This window comes from Delphinus delphis, chromosome 9 (genome assembly GCF_949987515.2).
Source record: "Delphinus delphis chromosome 9, mDelDel1.2, whole genome shotgun sequence".
NCBI lineage: Eukaryota > Metazoa > Chordata > Mammalia > Artiodactyla > Delphinidae > Delphinus > Delphinus delphis.
Window position 1 is genome coordinate 24,890,476 of NC_082691.1, and position 17,977 is coordinate 24,908,452.

At 36.2% G+C, this 17,977-nt stretch overlaps 1 protein-coding gene across 2 annotated transcripts in view; it reads left to right on the top strand.

Moving 5' to 3' along the window:
- The first annotated feature begins 1,708 nt into the window (after window positions 1-1,708).
- LOC132430956 (platelet glycoprotein 4-like) overlaps window positions 1,709-17,977 on the top strand; it is a 56,366-nt gene continuing 40,097 nt past the window's right edge. For both annotated transcript variants that reach the window (XM_060020331.1, XM_060020332.1), the window contains exon 1: window positions 1,709-1,795. The gene's annotated coding sequence lies outside the window, so the exon portion shown is untranslated. The remainder of the gene's footprint in view (window positions 1,796-17,977) is intronic.

Here is a 17,977-nt window from a genome sequence, read left to right on the forward strand (position 1 = left end):
TTCTGTGGCTTTCACTGGCATGCTAACCTTAATCATCTGATCATGGTAGTAACTGCATTGTTTTATTAACTTTTTGTACCATATAACACATTCCTGGACTACACAGCTACCATTTTTAAGTGAATGCTAAACATTCCTTTAATTCCCTGCTGTAACTTTCTGAAATTCTTCTCTTGCTCTTACATGTGGGATATCTTACTAATGATTATTCTTCCTTTACATTCAACACATTGTCCCTCTGTGGCGAACTCTATTCACCATCGTACAATATTTAGATTACTCTATCATGACATTCAGGAGACATCAATCGGTTAACACCATGGCAATTTTGCTCATAAAAAGAAGTTAAGGAGTGTTATTAGCTGTGGGAGATACAGTGGTAGCCCCAAATATTTTGTCCACTCCCCTGCATCTGTCAGACCCCTACGATTAGGAGCAGTTATGCAATAAATTCTGGCTGACTGTCCTTGGATGGAAGCGCCACAGAATACTTCCTCAGAAGCACTGCAGAGCATTCAAGTTCTTATCAACTGCTGCTACACCTGACCACGTGCAGATGAGATGGTGGACTCCCATCACCTTGACTTCCTGGGTGACCGTGTAGAGCACAGTCCCACCAGCTCTCAAGTGTGAGGCATGTGTTATGAGAAAGAAATCAACTGTTGCTGTGTTAAGCCATGCAGATTTTGTTAAGTTATATTATCATGAAAACAAAACCAGTTTTGAATAATAAAAGATCCCCCAAAAGCTGGAAGTTTTTCAGGTTCTCTTCGAAGCCACCAACAGCCTATATACTACCTGTTTGATAATATGGAAACCTTGAAGATCCTTGTATTTGAGAATTGAGATATCCTGTAGTAATGTTAACTAAGTGGTATCCCTTAGAACACTAATTCTGGAATATAATAATACATACTATATGGGAAAATTTGGTCCCCTGGGGAAATATTTGGGAAATATGGCAAACTAAATAGCCCTCTTGGAGAGTCACTAAACATATAAGCATGATATATGTTCCAAGACACGAATATTCCTTTAATCCAATTTTCTAAACATAAGAATGGAACACAGTTTTTTCCATTAAATATATGGGGTAGTAACTTACAGAATTCCAATGTGGGAAAGCCAACATAAATAAATGTTTAGTACTTCTTTTCAATAGGACTGCTAAGTGATGGAGGGATTATGTATATTTTATATAGTTCAAGAGCTCCAGATAAATGGGTGCAATATAGGGAAGATAAAGAAGACATATGTTAGCTCAAAAAAGAAGCCTCTTTACTCCTAAGAAAGTGCTTGGATGGAAATAAATGAGGACAACCCTCAACTTCAGCGGGCGGCAGTCAAGCTCCAAATGCAAATAGATTATTTGTGTGGGTCCCTAAAGTACCCGAACCTTAACTTCTCAGTCATGACAAAAATTTCCTGTTACATATAAAATTTTGAAGCAGATAAACAAAGGGAAGTACAAGAGGCACACATACACACAAACATACATGTGCGTGCACACATGTGCATATGTGAGTGCGTGTATATATATGTGTGTATATACACATATATCGTGCATATAGATAAGAACATAAAAATGATTTTTTCCCCTCTCCTTAGAGAGTTGAGTCAGCTTTGCAAACAAGGCAAGTAAAACTTAGGTCTGCCAAGATTTTTAGGAGGCCTTTGACATTTACATATTGATCTAGCCCTGCTCACATGAGAACTACCCACATATACAGAGGCGCTCTCAATTTAACCTGTCTTTTATACACAGTTCCTACCACGGCTTCTATGAAACATATGTGTAAGTTTATTTTATATCTTTGATGCAGTAGGTTTACTTTCATCCTGTGCTTTCGTTAATTAGACAACATGGCTTAAGTCTAAACTTTAATGACGTTGATATTCTACATTTTATCTTTAATGATGTCCTTGAAAATTTCTTTTAAAAGTGATATTAAAACCTCAGTTTTAATCTCTCAAACTTTCACTGGCATTGCTGTATACTGTTATGTCTTGTGCATTTAATATTCTCTTTTTAAACTATGTATGTGTATATTTATTCCTGCATGTGAAGCCCCTCCTCACTATATAAAGCAGATAGAACCTGCCTTTGGTTTACTACTTCTGTAAATGAACAAGGCACCGATTGAAAAAATAGATGTTTGTTTATGTATATATATATACACAAACACAAGCATGTGTGTTATGCATGTGCACAAATATGTGTGTGTAAATTTCCATGATTAGTTATCCCAAGGATTAAAGTGATAAGATGAATTTTACCTTATCGTTTTGCAGTGGTAACTAATGTTTTGAGGTACTTTACAGTGTATGTGTTACAGGTCTTTAGAATGAGTTTTATTTAATCTCAAAATAATTCTATTATTTGCCACATACAGAATATGTTCATTGTCATTCCTTGTTTGTTGAATTTAGATATAATTTTCTAACATAGCATTATTTAAAATTGTTATTCTGTTTATACAAATGTCTTAAAAAGAATATGGAAAGTTAGGTATTGATCAAAAACTCATTTATGTATATTTTTTTCTTTCGGGAAAGAGTATAGGCTCTTCAGTCAGTCTATCAGGGTTTTAATCCTTGTTTTGGCACATGTTAGCTGTGTGACCTCAACTAGTTGTCTAAAGAACATAGTAAGGTGGTGTGGTGGGTCAACGAGATAACCTATGTGAAACACTTATTTCAACAACTGGCAGACAGTAGCCCCCAGTACATGCTAACTCTGTTACCTTATCATCATCATAATTTATAGGTTTTGATTGCCCATACAATCTAGAATTGCAAAGCATATGACACTAAAATTCTTTTCATTTGTTAGACTGCAAAAAAAAAATGAATGAAACATTTTCGTCTACTATATAGAATCTGCATACACCTGTACATTTTAAATTTAAATCTACCATATAATGATCTTCAGCTTGAGGCTGTAGGTAGGCTCTGTAGTTATTCTCTTTGACAAGAAAGGAAATCAGGAATATGATGACTGTGTGCTGCCCAGTTCACAAAACCTATTATTATTAAAAGAGCTGTGGTCAGGACTTGGGCTGTGTGATTCCTCTTCTAGAACTCTTATTATGCATCCATTGTCTGCTTCTCACATATGTTGTAATATTTACAATTACTCAATGTACTTTACTCTTCCTCTTTTACTTCACAAGTGATAAAGTCCATGAATGTTTATTTAGAAATACTGTTCTAAAGGATTTTTTGAAAACATACAAATGCTAGAAGAAAGTCTCTCTGTTATTTTTTATATTCTTGGAGAAAACCTTTCAAAGCATGACACAATATTTAAAAGTGAAAGTTAATGGCATAAAAATTGAAATTTTCAGTAATTTAAAAATACAATAAAAATAAAGTTTAACATAGTCAAAAAAATTTTTAAGTGTCAAATGTAAGAAGAGAGGCTATTTCATTATTAGTTAATAAGGAAAGGACAAACAAACCCACTAGAAAAAAAAAAGATGAGCAAGTATATTCTCAGAAATATTTTTAAATATACATGTCAATATACTTAATAGGTTAAAACTTCACTCAATTAAATATTTACCAATAAAATAAGCACTTGTTAAAAATTTAAATTTCAGTATAAACCAGTGTGTGTGATGTATGGAAACAGGCATTTTCACACATTGCTGTGTACATGTAGGAACAGAAATTAGATAAAACTCTTCCTACCAAAAAAATAAGTACGAATTTTTGACCCAGAAATTTCACTTTCTCTGTTTACTAGTGCCCAAGCACATAAACAAAACTATACAGACATGAATTTTTAGCATCATTTTTGTAAGATCGGAGAACTAGAAGGCACCTGATATTAAAAGAGGCAAGTCGCAGAAAGTATGATTCAGTGTATGTACTAGTCCATATACATATGTATATAAGTTTAAAATCTTAAATTAATGGAGGGTATGAGGACACACCTGACATTGGTCACTTCTGAGGAATAGAACTGGTGGGTGAACGAGACTTCTCATTTTATACCCCTCTATAATTTTCAATATTTTTTACTTGTCCATATTACTTTAATGAATTTCCTAACATAAAAATTTGCCAATGATCACATAACAATTATTTATTCAACAAATACTGTATGTCAGGGTCTGTGCTAAGTCCTTCATATTACCACTCTCGATCTTTACAACAATGCTGAGAGGGAGCTATTTCCACTATGACTAAGAGAGGTAAGGTAGTTAGCAACAAGTCACACACTGTAGGAAGGGAAGAATTCCAAATCCCACTTAGGTCCATTCACTTCCATAGCAGATGCCCTTCACCTCAAAGCCCTGCCTATTTGTGTTACAAACTAGCAATATAATAACCTCTAATTTCTGGTCATTCTCACTCCTTTCAAAATATTATTGTGGTTGTGATAATCATATGTGTGTCCATTCATTCAACTGATTACCAGCTATGAGGCTGCTCTGTGCTCTGGGGATTCAGCAGTGCACTAAACAGATAAAACTGTCTCCCCTCCCATGAAGCCAACATTCTAGTAGATGCAGAGACAGGACCAAAAAATAGGTCAAATGTAGGTCTGATGAAAATATGTAATCTCCAGGAAGCAGCAGAGAAGGGAGAAAAGGGGCAGGGGCCCGATGGGAAGGGAAGCATTTTGTTGCCTCATAATCAGGTACCTGTCAAGTGTTGCACACAACTCGCCTTAGTTAGTTCTTATTGTGATGCTCTGATTTATTTTCCTCCATTTTTTGATTAAGAAAATAAGAATGAGTTGTTAGTTAACTCCTAATCCCCAGTCAATATAGCTAGGGCCTGGTAACATCTGATTCCAAACCCTAAGTGGTCTTTCAGAGAAAAAGAGTTCCGAAAGCACTGTGCCTAAGGTGACTTTAGCATGTGGACAATTTTAGCTTTCATTTTGTCTAGAGCTCTAGTGGATTTATATAAGGCGAGGTATACCCTCATAAAGAATATCCCTTCAAAATACTGCACATGCATAATCTTTTTAACGTGGAAACACCAACATACGTTAGAAATGGGTATATTTTTCTGCCTTATTGCTCAAGCAGAATATTTTGCTCGAAATATAAAAATACAGTTGCAGATTTTACATAGCTCTACATTTTCAGAGTCTTGTGTGCTAAGCTACTCAGGAACTGTTGTCTATGGGACTGAACACTTAACAGCTGCCTCTGAGAATGTAAATTTGATTCTCTGGTTTGCTCATGGGAGGGTGTGACATTTTCCTCTCCAGAAACAGAGGATTTGGATGGCATTAAGCTACTGATTAAATAGTGATCCAAGTAAGTCCAGTGTCAACTTAGGCATCTATTTTACATGTATTTTTTCTGAAATATCTTTCTCTAACAGTGTTCATATTTTAATTATAATTTAACTATCCTTTCAATACATTTAAGATATGCTGTATAAAATACCATCTGAACTCCTGTGTTAGTAGGCTATTTCTGAATTGTTACACAGGAGGGTGTGCATATTTGTGAGAATTAAGACTGAGAAGGAAATGTATCAAAGCAGTTTAACTACAAGAAAATACATATTCTTAATTAAAATATTTATTAAATTAGCCTTTATACTACCTTTTTACTAATACAACAAAGAAAAAGGTCACAGGTATAAGGGAACCATCTCCTTAAATTACCTGAAATCCCTGTAAGTTATTCTTTCTACATGAAAAGCATAAATCATAATGAGATTACACAAGCCCGTTTCTACTTTATCATAATTAAGTGATCTGACATTTGAAAAAGCCCCAATATACCTAAAGAATTTTATAACTTATTAATTGTTAAATAAGTGTGTCAGTCAAAAAACCCTGGAGAAAGAAAGCAATGCTCGAGGAAAAAGAGTGCTTTGGTACACGGGCCTCTCACTGTTGCGGCCTCTCCCGTTGCGGAGCACAGGCTCCAGACGCGCAGGCTCAGCAGCCATGGCTCACGGGCCTAGCTGCTCCGCGGCATGTGGGATCTTCCCAGACTGGGGCACGAACCCGTGTCCCCTGCATCGGCAGGCGGACTCTCAACCACTGCGCCACCAGGGAAGCCCTAAAAATGTATTTTTAATATTGAGGGTCTTTTTTATCCTCCCGAAGTGCAAGATTTGGTTAGATTTTAAAATAATGACTTTCTTTTAAACTAACTTATGATTATGCTTTTTTATATTAAAGGGTCATCATAAATAGAATTATTTAAATGTTATCTAACAGTTGTCTTTTTATCTGAAGAGATAAGAGAAATTTAATTTTTTTGGTTTTCATAGAAGGATTTTGTTGTGCTCATGAAACTTCTGTACAACTAACAGAAAATGATAGTGAAGAACTCCCAGTTAGAAAAATAGCCTATTTCCTTTTTAAAGTCTGTTTGTCACCCTTGTTGACTGACAGTCTCCAGTCATTTTCACAATTATTAGCCTCAATACCCTTTAGATTAATGCTGTATAGAAAAGTACGCTTTATTTAAATATCATGAAATGAGTTTTTCAAGCTCAATCATGCAGGAAAATGAGACTGATAATTCTCTTTAATTATTCACTTTAATTCCTCAGACCCAGTTTATCATCTGGAGTAATGACTGTGTAGTAAAACAGAGTATATTAGAGGCTACTCAGCAAGTTAGTTCCTTTTGTCTCTCTGGCATCTGATATACTTAGATAGAAAATGGCCAAAAAAAAAAAAAAAGTGCTGCAGAGGATCTCAGATATAGGTAATGGGTCCTTACCAGAACATAAAAATATACCCGGGCTTCCCTGGTGGCGCAGTCGTTGAGAGTCCGCCTGCCGATGCAGGGGACGCGGGTTCGTGCCCCGGTCCGGGAGGATCCCACATGCCGCGGAGCGGCTGGGCCCGTGAGCCATGGCCGCTGGGCCTGCGCGTCCGGAGCCTGTGCTCTGCAACGGGAGAGGCCACAGCAGTGAGAGGCCGCGTACCACACACACAAAAAATATATATACCCATAGGAGTCATATCAGTGGTGGGATGTGTGTGGGTTTTGTTTTTTTTTAATTCCTCTTGTACCAAACCAGTCACTGGGATCTGACGTCTTCATTTTTTTTCCTGAAAGCATATTTAAACTCTCACACATTATGTAATGAGGATTTCAGTGTAGGGTTTTTCTGCAGAATACCATTTGGTCCTACTAAGAATTGACTGTTCAGATGTTGGAGCATTTGACTGAAAAATCCTTCTTAGCCTTTTTAAAAGTGAATCATAATGGGTTTTTTTAATAAAAAGATTTCTATTTCCCAAATTAATAGGAGATGACACTACTATATAAACACTCTTAAGAAGTTATAGAACAACAACAGCAAGCAGGAATTGTTTTCTTGAAGTTATTAGGCTTTTTTAAAAAATTAGGTTTCTGTTGTTTTCCAAGTTAGTAATCTTCTTACCTTTTATGTTTAAAAAAATATTAAAACCTTGTCCACTAGTCTATGGCATTTTGCTTCTTGATGTTTAAAATCTTATGTTTATCTGTACATATTTATCAATATTTAAAACGAGGTACTATCCAATTTGATTACTGCAGAACTTTCATTGTCTACTTAGGCTATTTATACATAATTTCTAATTTAAATTATGAATAAAAGTCAACATTAATAAAAATTAGTATAGTGGAATTAGTTCTTATAAATGATTTGACACTCTTATGCCAACATGCTTCCTAATATGCAATTATTAACTAATTATTTTAGAGAGTTATTAGTTTAACTTTCTATCTGAATTTCACAACTTTTGGTGAAACTTTGTCTACATGGCTAAATGCACTGTCTTCTTTGGATATGTTCTTTTTAAGTGAACAAAGATACTGTAGTTGCTACTGGGAATGGTAAATTATATTAATTCCAAATAAGGATTCTAGATTTAATAATTTTGTATAAATTATATAAAATTCGGTAGCAGAATAAAAACAACCCAGAATTAATGATTTTGGCTATTTAGGAAGCTTATTACAAATATCAGTGAATTATTTTCCTGAATGATGATACCAAGTTTAGATAACAAAAATAATTCTGAAGAAATTTAAAGTTTTAATTTAATTAGTAAGTGAATTCATACATAAATGTAAATGGCATAAATTTTCTATATCTCAGTTTCTGGAATTATCAAGTTACATATTGAAAGATGTTTTCTAAAATCTTTTGCATGCACTTTTCAGTCCTTTCTTTACTATGTAGTTTTAAATTAGTACAAGAAACATTGTTTTTAATATTCGTTCAAAAAATAATCCAAAAAATTTACAAAAATTGTTATGTAGATAGTCCAGTGGTTGACTGGATTTTATGAGAGAAAAAAATACATAGAATTTTTTTTTCATTTATCAGAATCATTAAGAGACTGGAAAAATAAATCCAATACACAATCATCAGATAGCAGGTTAACCTGGGAAGAATCTCAAAATTACAATTGGAAAGGTACTTGGACAGAGTATACTGAAAACTTTGAAATTTACCTTGAAACTTATAGTTGCTACCCATATTTTTTACGAAAATATTTGGTGAAGTTTACTCAAACATATTTGAATCTTGTGGATTTTTTGGTCCTGAAGGAACTGATTCTGTAACTATTATCTGATTTAACCACAAGGTGTTTTAGTTCAAGTGGGTGTTTTAGGCTCAAGTCATAGCTGAAAATTTCAAGGAGCACTGTTCTAAGCCAGAAGCTTCCTTTTTATTTGCATTATAGTCTTAGTTCCTGTATACATAAATAACAAATCATCTCATCAGATTTTATGGTAATCTAAGTGTTTTGCAAATAATCATTCCTACTTGTATAAACTATATATATTTATTAGATTTTTAAAAAATAATACTTGGCCAGTATGCGATAATATTTTACTGTTATGATTGTTCAAAATAACACATCATAATAACATTTGAAATAAAAATAACATGTGCTATGATAGGAATCTTTATTCACTATCTCATTTAATTTGATCTGACATTTGCAATCTTATATGATGTATCCTATCTCCAGTTAGAGAAAATTGAGCCACAGAGAAATTATAATATTAAGACCCAGAATTGACCTAAATTACTTAACTTCAAAGGCCAGAATCATAACTGTTGAAAATTGTATAGTATCTTATTATTTACAGTAAAACTTGAGTTAGAAAAAAAACAGAGAATAGCATTTCTGTCTTGGATTCATGAAGAATGGCTCTAGATAATCCTATTTGAACCAACATGACACTAAGAGAATAATTTCAAACTTATAGTAATCCCTGTAAATCAAGTACTGCAAAAAGTACTCTAAAAGATAGGCTTATTTCTAGAAGAATCCTTAGTATAACAATATAACAATAAATATAGTATTTATTGTTTTAATTTTTTAAGACTGTGACCAAAACAAGTTGTAAGTTGTAATATTTGAGAGGCATAATTTAGTGAAGTGTATTACTTTATATTATAGATGTCTATAAATGTTTTTCTATTATATATTTTTAGCTCCACATATTCTGATAGGATGGAAATGCAGAAGTAAATTAGAAGGATTATGGTAACTTCAATAAGAAAAGGTGTTGGAGATCTCCTAATCTAATTATTTAAATATTTTCTACAGAGCCCTTGGGTTCTGTGGGGATGACTCAGAGCCCAAATGAGATGTGACTGGAAAGGGCAAGGGCCACAGTTCTTGCTAACTTTGACCAGAATAGCTGTTCTTTTAACTATCTTTATGTATTGAAATTGCAGGTAAAATAAGTACTAGTCTAATGACCTTTTGTTTCCACATAATGAAACACAACCAGATTTAAATGATTGATTTAACTAGCTTGAATGTGAATCTGCATATTACTCATGTCTGGGGAATCATGGCTTTGTAAACACACCTAGATATCGTGTAAAGTAAGAGTGTGAAAAGGAACTTAATTTTAAAAGTTAACTTTCATCATTCATATTCTACCTGTTGTTGCATTAATCATAACCAAAACTCTAAAACTGGGTTTTGTGGGTAGGTACTGTATTTATCAGGTGAGGAAGACTGTGTATCAAAAGAATCACAGCATGTGTCTAGTGGAAAACAGACGTGTGTGATCTGGCTTCCTATTCCAAGGAAAAGTGGAAGGAAGGTTTATGGATAGAATAGGAAATGTGAGATACTCACTCATGAGTACAAAAATGTCATACAGGTCCTGGCATTCATTTGTGGTACAAGTATGTACTCTTGTCATCTGAAACTGTTTTAAAGTTTTGTAGTTCACATCCCAGGAAATTTTACCTCTGGCCAAGCCTTTCCTTCAGGGGGGTTTCCCAGGGAACACTCTATCCACACATCTGAATAATTACAGATTCTCTGGGAAAGTTCTCTGATTTTCTGACCTATTTACTGGACATACATCTTATAGCTCAGTCTCAGTTCCTACCACCAGGTTTCCAACATAGTGGAAAGGCATAACGCTCATAAGTTCATCCTAGAAACACTCCGTAGATATGACAGCAAAAAAAGAAACAGAAAAATTCTATTTCCTCTTTCAAAGATAGCCCACATGTAGATATACTCATGAGTTCTACAAATGAGAATAATCTATGAGCTGACACAGCTAATCTCCCTATAGACTCAAGAAAGATATGCAATTAGTGGTATCTTAAAACATGCTTTCTTATTTTCTCTTCTTGACCTAAGTTCCAATAATTAGTTTTCTTTCCTGTACCTGTGATTATTCTTTGTTTTCTAAATTTAAGTACTTTAAGCAAGCAGTAAATTACTACAGATATCAATGTCTTATCTATTTTTTATGATGAAGAAATAACAATAAAAAATAAAATTTAATCTAATTAGTAGGTAAAATCGATTTTAATATGTAAAAGCTACTATTAAGAAAACCAAGCATGCAAGGCAAAAATTTTATATACTCTAAATAGCTGCATTTGAGAGAAGAGTGGGGACAAACAACACTGGTTTCCAAAGATAAACATAAGTGGAAAAGCTAAGTAAAACATACTGAGTAACCTGAACTTTTCTCTTATGTACTCAGTGCATGTCTTACATAATGTGTTTGTCCCTCTTTTGCTTCAGGTGAATAAAACTACAGTTGACCCTTGAACAAAACAGTTTTGAACTTTGTGAGTCCACTTTTACACAGAATTTTTTTCAATAAGTACTACAGTACTACCTGATCCACAATGTGTAGTTGGTTGGATCCATGGATGCAGAATCACAGATAAGGAGGACTTACTGTATAGTTAGTTATATATGGTTCTTCCACTGTGCACAGTGTCCATGCCTGTAATCCCTCTGTGTTGTTCAAGGGTCAAATGTATTTGGAATTTTGTAGTGTGAAGCATAAGGTTAAAGCACGATTATAATAGCAATACTTAATCATGCTGACAAGACACTGAAGCATAATTAATGGACTCACAGTCCCCCCTTATCCACAGCTGTTAGGGGATACCTTTTAAGACCCTCAGCATGTGCCTGAAACCATGGATAGCAGGATAGCACCAAACCCTAAGTAGTCCCCCCTTATACATGATTTTGCTTTCTACATGTTCAGTTACCCTCAGTTGGCCTTGTTTGACCATGGGTAAGTAAAACTATAGAAAGCAAAGCTGCTGATAAAGCAGGACTACACTCATGTGAAATATCTTGCCTGTTCTTACAGGAAAACGTGGAAATTTACATCAAGGTAATGAAAGTGAGTCAGGCAGTTCAAAATTTGAAAAAGGAGGTAAAGTCAATCTTTTTCTGTTGAAAATATCAGTACACATATGCAGGAATGTTAGAGTAACTCTTGTATCTTTGCTTATGCATCATCCAGACAGTGTTAGACTAAGAACTGTCTAACCATGCAATTCAACACAATAAATTATTGACACTTCTGTTTTCTGATGAGCTTGACTCAACAGCAGTGGGCTGTGTAAACTATCTCACTTCAGTTTTAAGTTCAAAGCAGACAGAGCCTAGGCAGTACCCAGGTCTGCCCATAACTTGACACCTTTGGACTCAGGGTCCTTGCAAGTCATAATAATGAGTTTTAAGGTTTAGAGAGTAAAGCACTGAAGAATATGTTGCCCCCTGGGTTTTCTAATGTACTTTCTTGGGACTCTTTGCCCTTTGGGACCCTTCCCTGTAGTCCATGGGGCTGCCTGAATAAAGGAGAATGATTCTGGGAAAGGTCAGGTAAATTCTAAACTTAGTGATGGCACAGAATCTGAAAAATGGCAGATATACACACATATATCCATTTTAGAAACAGTAGTTCTGTAAATTTTAGAACAATTTGGTACAGTCTCCCAAGACTGAACTAGGAAGAAATAGAAAACATGAACAGACCAAGCACTGAAATTGAAACTGTAATTTTAAAACTCCCAACAAACAAAAGTCCAGGACCTGATGGCTTCACAGGAAAATTCTATCAAACATTTAGAGAAGAGCTAACATCTATCCTTCTGAAACTATTCCAAAAAATTGCAGAGTAAGGAAAACTCCCAAACTCATTCTATGACGCCACCATTACCTTGATACCAAAACCAGACAAAGATACCACAAAAAAAGAAAATTACAGGCCAATATCACTGATGAACATAGATGCAAAAATCCTCAACAAAATACTAGCAATACGAATCCAACAATACATTAAACGAATTATACACCATGATCAAGTGGGATATACCCCAGGGATGCAAGGATTTTTCAATATCCACAAATCAATTGGTGTGATATACCACATCAACAAATTTAAGAATAAAAACCATATGATCATCTCAATAGATGCAGAAAAAGCTTTTGACAAAATTCAGCACTCATTTATGATAAAAACTCTCCAGAAAGGGGGCACAGAGGGAACCTACCTCAACATAATAAAGGCCATATATGACAAAGCCACAGTGAACGTCATAATGGTGAAAAGCTGAAAGCATTTCCTCTACGATCAGGAGCAAGACAAGGATGTCCACTCTTGCCACTTTTATTCAACATAGTTTTGGAAGTCCTAGCTACGGCAATCAGAAAAGAAAAAGAAATAAAATGAATCCAAATTGGAAAAGAAGTTAAACTGTCACTGTTTGCAGGTGACATGGTACTATACATAGAAAATCCTAAAGATGCTACCAGAAAACTACTAAGCTCATCAATGAATTTGGTAAAGTTGAAGGTTACGAAATTAATACACAAAAATCTGTTGCATTTCTATACATTAACAATGAAAGCTCAGAAAGAGAAATTCAAGAAATAATCCCACCTACCATCGCATCAAAAAGAATAAAATAGCTATGAATAAACCTACCTAAGGAGACAAAAGACCTGTACTCAGAAAACTATAAGGTGCTGATGAAAGAAATCAAAGATGACACAAACAGATGGAAACATATACCATGTTCCTGGATTGGATGAATCAATATTGTCAAAATGACTATACTACCCACGGCAATCTACAGATTCAGTGGAATCCCTATCAAATTATCAATGCACAAAACCAGCACAGAACCAGCACAGAACCAGCACAAAAAAAATCTTAAAATTTGTATGGAGAAACAAAAGACCCTGAATAGCCATGGCAATCTTGAGAAAGAAAAAAGGAGCTGGAGGAATCAGGCTCCCTGACTTCAGACTATACTACAAAGGTATAGTTATCAAAACAGTATGGTACTGGCACAAAAATAGAAATATAGATCAATGGAACAGGATTGAAAGTCCAGAGATAAACTCACACACCTATGCTCAATTAATCTATGGCAAAGGAGGCAAGACTGTACAATGGAGAAAAGACAGTCTCTTCAATAAATGGTGCTGGAAAACTGGACAGCTACATGTAGAAAAATAAAATTAGATCATTCTTTAACACCGTATAAAAAAAATAAGTTCAAAATGGATTAAAGACCTTAATGTGAGACTGAACACTATAAAACTCCTAGAGGAAAACACAGGCAGAACACTCTCTGACATAAATTGCAGCAATATCTTTTTCAATCCATCTCCCACAGTAATGGAGATAAGAACAAAAATAAACAAATGGTACCTAGTTAAAATCAAAAGCTTTTGCACAGCAAAGGAAACCATAAACAAAATGAATAGAACAATTTTTATTCCACCTGTCAGAATTGCAAAGGACATTGATATTGAATAATTTTTAGTGGTGCTTATACAGAAAATAAAATATCTTTCCAAAAGAGATGACTTTATCTTTGAGTTATATTTTTTTTTGTTATGTAAACAAAACTGGAATTTGACCCTGGGGATTTTCTGTCCCAACTTTTTAATGAGTTGGAACCATAGGTTTCTACAGAGATTCTCCTTTAGTTTCCTAAAGATGGGACAGGATAGTGTTAGCTAGGAGGTGGGAGATCAAGTTAGGAATTGGGGTCAGGGTTCCCACCACTGTTGTAATCATAGTCACTCTGCCTGGTCTTCCATGTAAGAAACTGAGTGAAAAACTGGTTCAGCTGCTTAAAATAAAAACTGCTTAAATTAAAAAATGCAGACCTCATCTTAGCATCTTTTTTTATACATGAGGAAATTGAGGAAAAGTGTGATTAAGGGGCTTGCCCATGGTCACCTGGCAAGAGAGTGGCAAGACTTTGGTTTAATCTCCAGTCTACCAGACTCAATTACACCAGGTTGGATCCCTGTATTCTGATAACCTACAGGTGAGAATTGGGGAATGGTCTATGACAGCGGTCCCCAACCTTTTGGCACCAGGGACCAGTTTCGTGGAAGACAATTTTTCCATGGGTCGGGGAGGGGGGATGGTTTTGGGATGATTCAAGGGCATTACATTTATTGTGCACTTTATTTCTATTATTACATTGTAATATATAATGAAATAATTATACAACTAACCATAATGCAGAATCAGTGGGAGCCCTGAGCTTGTTTTCACTTGCCACTCACTGAGATATGAGTTTTGATATGAGTCTGCAAGCAGTTGATTTATTATGGTCTCTCTGCAGTCAAACCTCTCTGCCAATGATAATCTGTATTTGCAGCCACTCCCTAGTGCTAGCATCACCACCTTAGCTACACCTCAGATCATCAGGCATTAGATTCTCATAAGGAGCACGCAATCTAGATCCCTTGCATGTGCAGTTCATGAACAGTAGGGTTCGTGCTCCTATGAGAATCTAATGCCGCCACTGATCTGACAGGAGGTGGAGCTCAGGCAGTAATGCGAGCGATAGGGAGCGGCTATAAATACAGATGAAGCTTCGCTTGCTTACCCGCCACTCACCTCTTGCTGTGAAGCCCAGTTCATAAGAGGCCATGGACCAGTACTTGTCCATGGCCTGGCGGTTGGGGACCTCTGGCCTATGAAATGGGCAGTCAGTAAAATATTACTTAATCAGCTCACCTGAATAAGATCACTTGTATATACTACAGAACACCTGGATGATAGTTTCTACTTAGCAATTACAATGATCGTTTAACAGATGATGTTTCACAAAATTTTTAAGGGGCTGTGCAATTATCCTTTGCATAGGAGATCCTACTTGAGACTATCTAGTCATTACTATCAGGTTTAAATAACTTGTTCCATTGCATTATGACAACCTTGGTCAAAGCCATAGGAGGTAGTATGTTATTTTTCACCCTCCATCCCCAAGCAATTAATAAAAATCCTATCCTACCTGCTCAGGGACATATAAAATTCCATAGGAAAAGTAAATCACTTGTTTAGGCTTCTGATTTCTCCAATATAAACATTTTGTTTACATTGGGAAATCATGTGACACTAATGACTATACAAGTTACCTCGCCACCAAGACCTCAGTGTGAATCAGTTTGTTCATCCTGATTTACAGTGGAAGTATCCTAGGTATTAGGCATAGGTAAAGGGAAATCCTAAAGGATATAAAACAAATAAACTGCCATGAAAGGAGGAACCAAGATGGCAGAGTAGAAGGACAGGCTCTCACTCCCTCCTGCGAGAACACCAGAATCATGACTAGCTTCTGGACAATCATCAATAGGAAGACACGGGAACTCACCAAAAAAGATACCCAACATCCAAAGACAAAGGAGAAGCCACAATGAGATGGTAGGAGGGGTGCAATCACAATAAAATCAAATACCTCAACTGCTAGGTGGGTGACTCACAGACTGGAGAACACTTATACCACAGAACTCCACTCACTGAAGTGAAAGTTCTGAGCCCCACGTCAGGCTCCCCAACCTGGGGGTCCAGCAACGGGAGGAGGAATTCCTAGCGAATCAGACTTTGAGGCGTACTGGGAGTTGATTGCAGGACTTTGACAGGACTGGGGGAAACAAAGACTCCACTCTTAGAGGGCACACACAAAGTAGTGTGCGCATCGGGACCCACGGTAAGGAGCAGTGACCCCAGGGGAGACTGAACCAGACCTACCTGTTAGTGTTGTAGGGTCTCCTGCAGAGGCAGGGTGTGGCTGTGGCTCACCGTGGGGACAAGGACACTGGCAGTAGAAGTTCTGGCAAGTACTCCTTGGCATGAGCCCTCCCAGAGTCTGTCATTAGAGGCAACAAAGAGCCCAGGTAGGCTACAGTGTTGGGTTGCCTCTGGCCAAGAAACCAACAGGGAAGGAACCCAGCCCCATTCATCAACAGTCAAGTGGATTAAAGTTTAACTGAGCTCTGCCCACCAGAGCAACAGTCAGCTCTACCCACCACCAGTTCCTCCAATCAGGAAACTTACACAAACCTCTTAGATAGACTCATCCACCAGAGAGCAGACAGCAGAAGCAAGAAGAACTATAATCCTGCAGCCTCTGGAACAAAAACCACATTCACAGAGACATAGACAATATGAAAAGGCAGAGGGCTATGTACCAGATGAAGGAACAAGGTAAAACCCCAGAAAAACAACAAAATGAAGTGGAGATAGTCAACCTTCCAGAAAAAGAATTCAGAATAATGATAGTGAAGATGATCCAGGACCTCAGAAAAAGAATGGAGGCAAAGATTGAGAAGATGCAAAGAATGTTTAACAACGACCTAGAAGAATTAAAGAACAAACAAACAGAGATGTAGAATACAATAACTGAAATGAAAACTATACTAGAAGGAATCAATAGCAGAATACCTGAGGCAGAAGAACGGATAAGTGACCTGGAAGACAGAATGGTGGAACTCACTGCTGCAGAACAGAATAAAGGAAAAAGCATGAAAAGAAGTGGAGACAGCCTAAGAGACCTCTGGGACAACATTAAAAGCAACAAAATTCGCATTATAGGGGTCCCAGAAGGAGAAGAGACAGAGAAAGGACCAGAGAAAATATTTGAAGAGATTACAGTCAAAAACTTCCCTAACATGGGAAAGGAAATAGCCACCCAAGTCCAGGAAGTGCAGTGAGGGCCATACAGGATAAACCCAAGTAGAAACATGCTGAGACACATAGTAATCAAATTGGCAAAAGTTAAAGACAAAGAAAAATTATTGAAAGCAGCACGGGAAAAATGACAAATAACATGCAAGGGAACTCCCATAAGGTTAACAGCTGATTTGTCAGCAGAAATGCTACAAGCCAGAAGGGAGTGACATGATACACTTAAAGTGATGAAAGGGAAGAACTACAACCAAGAGTACTCTACCCAGCAAGGATCTCATTCAGATTCGATGGAGAAACCAAAAGCTTTACAGACAAGCAAAACCTAAGAGAATTCAGCACCACAAAACCAGCTCTACAACAAACGCTAAAGAAATTTCTCTAAGTGGGAAACACAAGAGAAGAAAAGGACCTAGAAAAACAAACCCAAAACAATTAAGAAAATTGTCATAGGAACATACATATCGATAATTACCTTAAACATGAATGGATTAAATGCTCCACACAAAAGACACAGGCTTGCTGAATGGATACAAAAACAAGACACATATATATGCTGGCTACAAGAGACCCACTTCAGACCTAGGGACACATACAGGCTGAAAGTGAGGGGATGGAAAAAGATATTCCATGCAAATGGAAATCAAAAGAAAGCTGGAGTAGCTATACTCATATCAGATAAAATAGACTTTAAAATAAAGAATGTTACAAGAGACAAGGAAGGACACTACATAATGATCAAGGGATCAATC